Source organism: Corvus brachyrhynchos, unplaced genomic scaffold, assembly GCF_000691975.1.
Source record: "Corvus brachyrhynchos isolate BGI_N302 unplaced genomic scaffold, ASM69197v1 scaffold56, whole genome shotgun sequence".
Lineage (NCBI taxonomy): Eukaryota > Metazoa > Chordata > Aves > Passeriformes > Corvidae > Corvus > Corvus brachyrhynchos.
The window spans coordinates 4,921,146-4,928,006 of NW_008238664.1; the positions used below are offsets into that span (position 1 = coordinate 4,921,146).

The 6,861-nt window shown below is 49.4% G+C and overlaps 1 protein-coding gene across 1 annotated transcript in view; it reads left to right on the top strand.

The window, feature by feature from the left end:
• The window catches only part of MGAT3 (mannosyl (beta-1,4-)-glycoprotein beta-1,4-N-acetylglucosaminyltransferase), an 18,523-nt gene extending 17,497 nt beyond the window's left edge, over window positions 1-1,026 (top strand). Inside the window, exon 2 of the mRNA XM_017737878.1 lies at window positions 1-1,026. This exon is cut by the window's left edge and continues 5,679 nt beyond it. The gene's annotated coding sequence lies outside the window, so the exon portion shown is untranslated.
• The last annotated feature ends 5,835 nt before the right edge of the window (window positions 1,027-6,861 follow it).

Here is a 6,861-nt window from a genome sequence, read left to right on the forward strand (position 1 = left end):
TGCTGAAGTGTTTGCTGTTGTGCTGCCCAGGCTAGCCTGCTGTGTGTCTCTGTGACAGGTAAACAAGGAAACCGAGTTGGAATGTGGGAGAGTGTCAGAGCAGAATGGGTGTTCATTCCCCTCTGCCTGCCTTGCTGTTTCCTCATGGGGATGGTGTCTCTTCCCCTCCTCAGTATCCCTGGGGCTCTCTCCCTGTGTCCCAGCTCCTGCCGGCAATCTCTGTGGCTGCTATGCCTCTGCACTGTGAAGACACATGCCCAGGGTCACTCCTGGTTCCATTAGTGAACACTGGTGGTGAAGAGGGAAGGGATGGCTTGTCCTGGCCTCACTGACCTCTAACCTTGGCGAGAAAGGAGCAAAGTGAGTGGGGGAATGGATCCTGTATCCCTCCATCATTGTGTTCTCCCTACCCTCCCTAAACTTCTCCTTTCTGATTTCTGAGACATTGGACAAAGTCACTCTTGTTATGGAAAGGGAAGGGGAGCTGGAGGGTAAGGGGGTGGCACGAGGAGCTCAGATCCAGCATCAAGAAAGAAGAACTGTTTCTAATGCAATACACTGACATTTTAAAGTTTTGGGGACTACAGGTAATGGATTAAGAAGGGATCTGAAATACTCTAAGACTAAGAATTTGAACCACTGTTTTTTCCTGCCTATGCGGATGATGATGCAGCATCATCCTGGAGGTGGTCCAGCAGCACTTCTGAGCCTGGGGTCCACCTGGACCTACTGCTGGTGTTGCTCCTGGAGTGGCTCCAGGACACCCTGCTTTGGAAAAAGAATGCGTGGACTTGCCAAAAACTAAAAAGAAAAGAAAAAATAAGAGCATCTGCAAAGCTCCTTTCAACTCTGTAATTTATAAACAGTAAGTAATAATGAACTTTTTTTAAGGATAAATCAAATGTACATTCTGAAATCATTTTCTCTGTAAATGGTTGGATTTCATTTCACCCTTAAAGGGATGCTTAAAAGGAGGAGATAATAATAAAAGTAAAAAAAAATTTTAAAAGTATGAAAGGAAACCAAGGCATGTGTGTGGCAGTGTTTATTTCTGATCGCCTGGCCAGGGGCTGCTGGAAAATGGAGTGAGGGAGCTTCCTATCTTGATGTAGGACACTGTTCCCAAGAAGGGATATTGAAAGGGGAGCCTAGCTGATATGGGGACTGATTCCTGATTTTACAGGCCCATGTCAGACCTAATCTGCGTGTTAGGTGAGTATGAACATGTAAAGGCACATGAGTGGGGAATGATGGCTGCTGAGTGGGTCTCAGAAGAGCTGGTGGCTGTGGGAACCAGCATCATCTCATAAAATGGTCCCTTGACATCATCTTTGCTCCTTTGGCTGCATCCATTTTTCCAAGTGAAGCCCTGGGAACCCTGGAGCCCCAAATTAAACCTCCCCTCTGCAGCAATGCCTCTCTGGTGGCTGACTTTTGGCACAGTGTGTGAGAGAACATGACCTCCTTGTTTTGGTTTATTTTTAAACCTGTCTACTGTAGTTTTGGCTGTTCCTGTTACTTGGTATCAAAGCCTGGTCCTGCTCTGATTCCTCCTAACCATCTGGCCTCTGCAGTGCTTTTGGCAAGGGCCTTTTGCAAGCTCATGTACCATCTACAGCTATTTAATTTTTTTACCTTTTAAGTTTCTTATGCTGCAGGTTCATTCCTGATTCCATTTAGAGATAGTGACTGTAAGTATCCTAAGTTATTTTCCTCAGTGAATTCCCTTGTCTTTCTTTCATCCATACTAGTCTAATGTTTTCAATTCTCCTCTTGTGGAAGGGTCTCATCAAACTAGAGGCTTGCATTGTGCATTGCTGAATGCAATTCTGCTGCTTCAGTGTGTGGAACAAAGGACGTGAAAGAAACCTGCCACTTAAAATTAACAATTAAAATTTTAGCGTTCTTAGTGATCACTGTATTTTTGTGCCTCAACAGGGGATAATCTAAAAATAGTTGATGGACCAGCATGCTTGAACTTTCAGTTTTTCAAGAGGGGGAGTGTAAGTCTATAAGCATAGACCAAGAAATGAGAGTTGACAAGGTCAAAGGTTCTCCCACGTTGTTTTTCTTGCCTCTAACACAAAACCTTTACTGACGTATTATTTTAAAAGGTAATGTAAATGGCATTTCTTTTGTTTCTTGTGAGGTTTTAAAAGACCTTTTTTTCCTGGAAAGCACGAGCTTCTGCTAAGTGCCTCTGTGAGCGAGAGGGGTTAAGCCTTGGACAAAACAGTCTAGGGTTGAGACCTTCATTTGCAGGAGCAGTGAGGAGCATGTGGCCATACCACAAGCCCCGTATACCAGCTCAGAGGGTCCCTCAACACACCATATCCATCCTAGGTATGGATACAGAGCCTTAAGCACCATATTGAACCAGGAGCCTGCCAGCCATCTGATGCCAAGCACTCCTGCATGTTTTGCAGAATTTCAGTACCCCAGCAGGTGTTGGATGCGGTGATGCAGGATGGAGGAGCTCTGGCGTGCCCTGCCTGGAAGTCAGTGGTTTCTCCCAAGCTCTTTCTCTTTGCCATGGATGCCTAGTGCTCATCCTGGGCACTGTACAACACTGCTCAGTGGGGAGGCTGTTAGGGACCCTCTGTCTCTGGCTCACGGAGGGGTTGGCTCCAGCTGATTCCTGGTTGCTGCCTATCGGTTGGCTGATAAAGGGATGGACATGCTGTTTCCAAACACCAGCGTGCTTGGAAACAAAGTGACTTCATTATAAACTTAAGACACCTTTCGGAAAGCTGGAAAGGGGATACCAGACCCCATTTTGCCAGCTGTTTGTTTTTGTTGCTGGGATACGTTCATTCCCTGTGTACAGACACGTTTTAATGTACTGCTTAGCAGGGCCAGTCAATTTTTAATTATTAGTCCAATTTTATATTATGCTTCTAAATCTCACTGCTTTAGCAGCTCAGCTGGGGCAGCAGCGAGGTCTCAGCTGGCTGGCAGGCAGCCCATGGAGCAGCCAGGGAGAGTCACCCCAGCCCTGGAGAGCGTCACCAGCAAATGGCTTCATGCTCACGTGCCCACAGCTGCAGGCACTGGCTGCCCTGCTTTCCACAGCACAGGCACAGAGAGGATTTGGCCACAGCCATGGCAGAAGGGAGGCATGTTCTTGCTTCCTGGCAGTGGTATGTGTTCCTGTGGCTCCTGGACATGCTCTGTCAAACTTTCACCTGGGAGCAAGCTTTGCAGGGCTTTGCTCTGTTGCTGCAAAACTGTCCCATCTGGAGAAGGGGCTCCAACTCACTGAAGTGAGAGGCTGACATATGGAATATAATCCATGGGTGCTTGGTTGAGGAGCCTGGCTTGGGGCCAGGCTGCTGCAAGCTCTGCCCTTGTAGCTGCAGCAGGGACAAGCACATCAGCAAAAAGGTAAAGGATCAGCCCACTTCAGCTAATGTTTGGGACGTTACTGTAAGCATCTCTGAGATCCCCAGGCATGAACCTTTACTTGGAACTAAGGAGAATCTGGCAATCCCAACATTTTCAGCATTTCTGTGTGTGCTTATTTTTTTTAAGCAAAGTGAGAAATGGAGATAGTCCTTACTGTCTTTTAAAATATATTATAGCTGTGTAAGAATATGAATCTTTCAAGGCCATATCTCTCCTCACCCTGCCAAACAAAACACAATGTAAAACTCCATTGTTTTGCTCTTATGTTTCGTGTGCCTTATGGCTTGAACCATGGATCCTCTTGGCTGAAGTCCACCCCAGTAATGATTTAATTTGGGAACACACTTCACCTTTCTAAAAATAAGGAAAACTGAGAAGAAGAGCAAATAAGCTGTGCTGAATAAAGATGTAAAATGACTTCTCCAGGTTCTCAAATTAAAGAAAATATGTTATCCAAGGAATGTATAAAATCAAATAACGTAAGCCTGCCTTTATGCAGCAAACTCTTTCCTGGCATTTTAGCCCTGTTCTACAGTCTGGACTTCTTCCAAAGAGAGAGAAACAAATCATCAGTTATATCATTTCCCCCCCCCGACACTTACTAAGAGCCAGGCATACACACAAAAATAAAAGAATGTAGAAAACATCTGCCCAGTTCTTTTTGCTTTGCAGTGTTTTTAAAGCATTTGTCTCAAACTGTTACCCAGAAGTGAATGTCAGACTAGGGCAAAACCAAAACCAGGCAAATGGGACAGAAATAAATCTATCTAAGGGCCCGTGACTTAATGGGGCAAGGTGTGCAATAGGTGCCTTTGGTTAGAGGAAAAAGAGAAGCAGCAGGATACAGCAGCCATGCCCTTCTCGGGTGCTCTACATGTACATGGGACCAAACCACACCTGAGCTGGAGTCCACATAACCCTTACACAAACCAAAATCCCACTTTCACGCCGGAAGGGCCCTCATCCCAGCGCACAGCACACAAAGGAGCACGAGAAAGCCCAAGGTCAGCATGTGCAGCTCAGCCCAGGCAGGTGGTACCACCAGCTGTAAGCCCCCTGCTCTCTGCAGACACTTCCCCTGCAGAAAACAGGAGCTGTTGTAGTGATGCAAGATTGCAAGGACAACAGCACTCAAAAAAGCAGGGTCTCTGAACGGCCCTGTAAACCTCTTGCAGCATACAGCTGGTGCAAAGTGAAAAATGGGGTGGGGGAGGCCAGGGGATGGAATCTTACTAGTCAGGGAGTAATGGGAAGAGTCCCCAGCAAACCCAGCCATGGGGAAATTTGGTTGAAGAAACACGAGTCGTGCGGAGAATGAAGGTGGGCACAGACCAGTTGTAAAAGTACTACAGAAGCAATTTCAGTGTGTTGGGTAATAAAACTGAGCCTCCTCAGTGTCCTCCTCACGGGGACAGCAGCTCTGCTTCACACAGGAGACCACTTGCTGCTGACAGTGTTTGCAGCTGCCTGCACTGCAGAGATGGAAGGTTGGGGATCTGAAAAGCCCCATTTCAGCCGCAGCAAGGCTGGGACCTTTCCTTTCTTCCCCCTGTCAAAAACATACTCTGAGCATGGCTTCCCGTGCTGTCCCTACTAAAATGTGGGTCTCGGCTCTAAATCAGGAATGCTGCTTGAAAGGTGGCTGCATATCAATGGTCTCTCCTCCCTCACCACCTGTCTTCCTTCCCACATGCACTCAACATCAAAGCTGCTGGGGCTTCAGGGAATGAAGCCACCTGTGCCACCCTTGGCCCTCGGCTCCTCCTGCCTTGTCACAGCTGGAGAGCAGAAGTACAAATGCCATTAATCCTTGCAACTGCTCGAGAAAAATAAAGAAATAGGGCTGCAATTAAACAGAGCTGTTGAACAGGGCTGAGACTGCCAAAAGGCCTCCTGCAAGGTCCATTTGCTAGAAGATAATAAGGATATTAAGCTCAAGTTCAGGTAGCATTGGTGGGTCACTATCCATCTTCCCTCTCGCATTTTAGAACTGCTTTCTGGCTCCTCTAAGAGACCCGCCTGCTGCTTCCAAGCACAGTTTGTTTCCCATCCCTGCAGAGCCCCTCCAGGATGCCTTTTGCAGCTCTGAGGGTCACATTCACCTCCTTGCTGTCCCGGGAGGGTTTGCTGGCTGGTGACAGGCAGCACAGGGATGTCTCTCTGGCTGGGAATGGTCCTGCCCTTGCAACACGGGTGGTGGGGAGCCTTGGGCATGGCACTTGGCTGCAAGCCGGGCTCAGGGGCAGCCATTTGCTGCTTTTGGTAGCCATCAAAGCCTGTGGCAGTGGCTGCTTGCGTGGGAGGACTGGCTGCAAGCATGAGAAGACCGGCAGAGGAGTGGCAGCTCTGGAGACTCCTAAGGAGACGGGGGACAGCAGGGGATGTCTTAGTTTTATTCCGGGTAACAGCATGGCTTATTGTGCCCTGTCACACTTGCTGCCTTTGATATTTCAAGCTCACTTGGTCATTTCGAGTAACAAAGGTTGTTATTGTTCTCCAGGAGCACAGCAGAGGTGTGCTCCCTCCTCTCTGCCTGCACCTTGCCCAGTCAGGGCAAGTAAATTCCCTCTCTTACAGTGACACAGGTTGGAGTCACAGGGGAAACCCCATTCCCAGTGAGTCCATGGGCAAAGAAGCCACCAGGCAACAGGGTTCTGCAGGCATTGGGGCACTGGGGCAGGCATCCCCTCAGGGCAGCACAAGTCTCTGGGGGTGCTGGGTGGGTCCCAGCAGCTGCGTGCAGCAGGTCAACAGAGTTTGGGAAACCCTGGAGACGGGGGGATCCTGCTTCACTGTCTCAAGGTAGAGTTCAAGTGTACAGCCCCCAACATGTCACCAGAGGTCCGGCACTCACACGGCAGCTGGGGTGGTGTCGGTCATGTGCTGCTCAGCCCTGACACTCTCCCTCCTCTTTGCAAGAGAGAAGGGGCCGGTTGAAGCCCCTGCCCACACATGGGCAGCCCATGTTGGGCAGTGGGCACTGTGAGTGACGTCCCCGCCAGGGCTGGGGCACTTTGGAAGCACTGCACAGTGTGGGTGGAGGAGCTCACAACATGCACACGCAGCTGCTGGCCAGGGGCCCGGGAGCTGGCAGCCAGCCTGGGGGGGAAAGAACAGAGAGAAACACCAAAACAGGCACAACCCAAGGGGGCCAGGCTGGGGAGGGGGCGCTTATGGAGGCGGCAGTCCTTGGTTGCCACGGCAGGAGGGCAGCAGGGAAGTCCATCGCTGCTCAGCCTGACCCGGCAGATCCCACTGGTAGTGCACCAGGGGTTTGCCACATGGGGCTGCTCAAGTTTTGATCCAGACTTGAGAGTTTTGGGGACTGGGCTTGTCAGCACACCTGCCCAGGGGTGACAGAGCCCTCTTGTGAGAAGGGAAGTATTTCTGAGAATTAGCAACCCAAGGAGGAGGCAGGAAGCCGGGAGGAAGGTTCAAAGATTGATTTTCATTCTG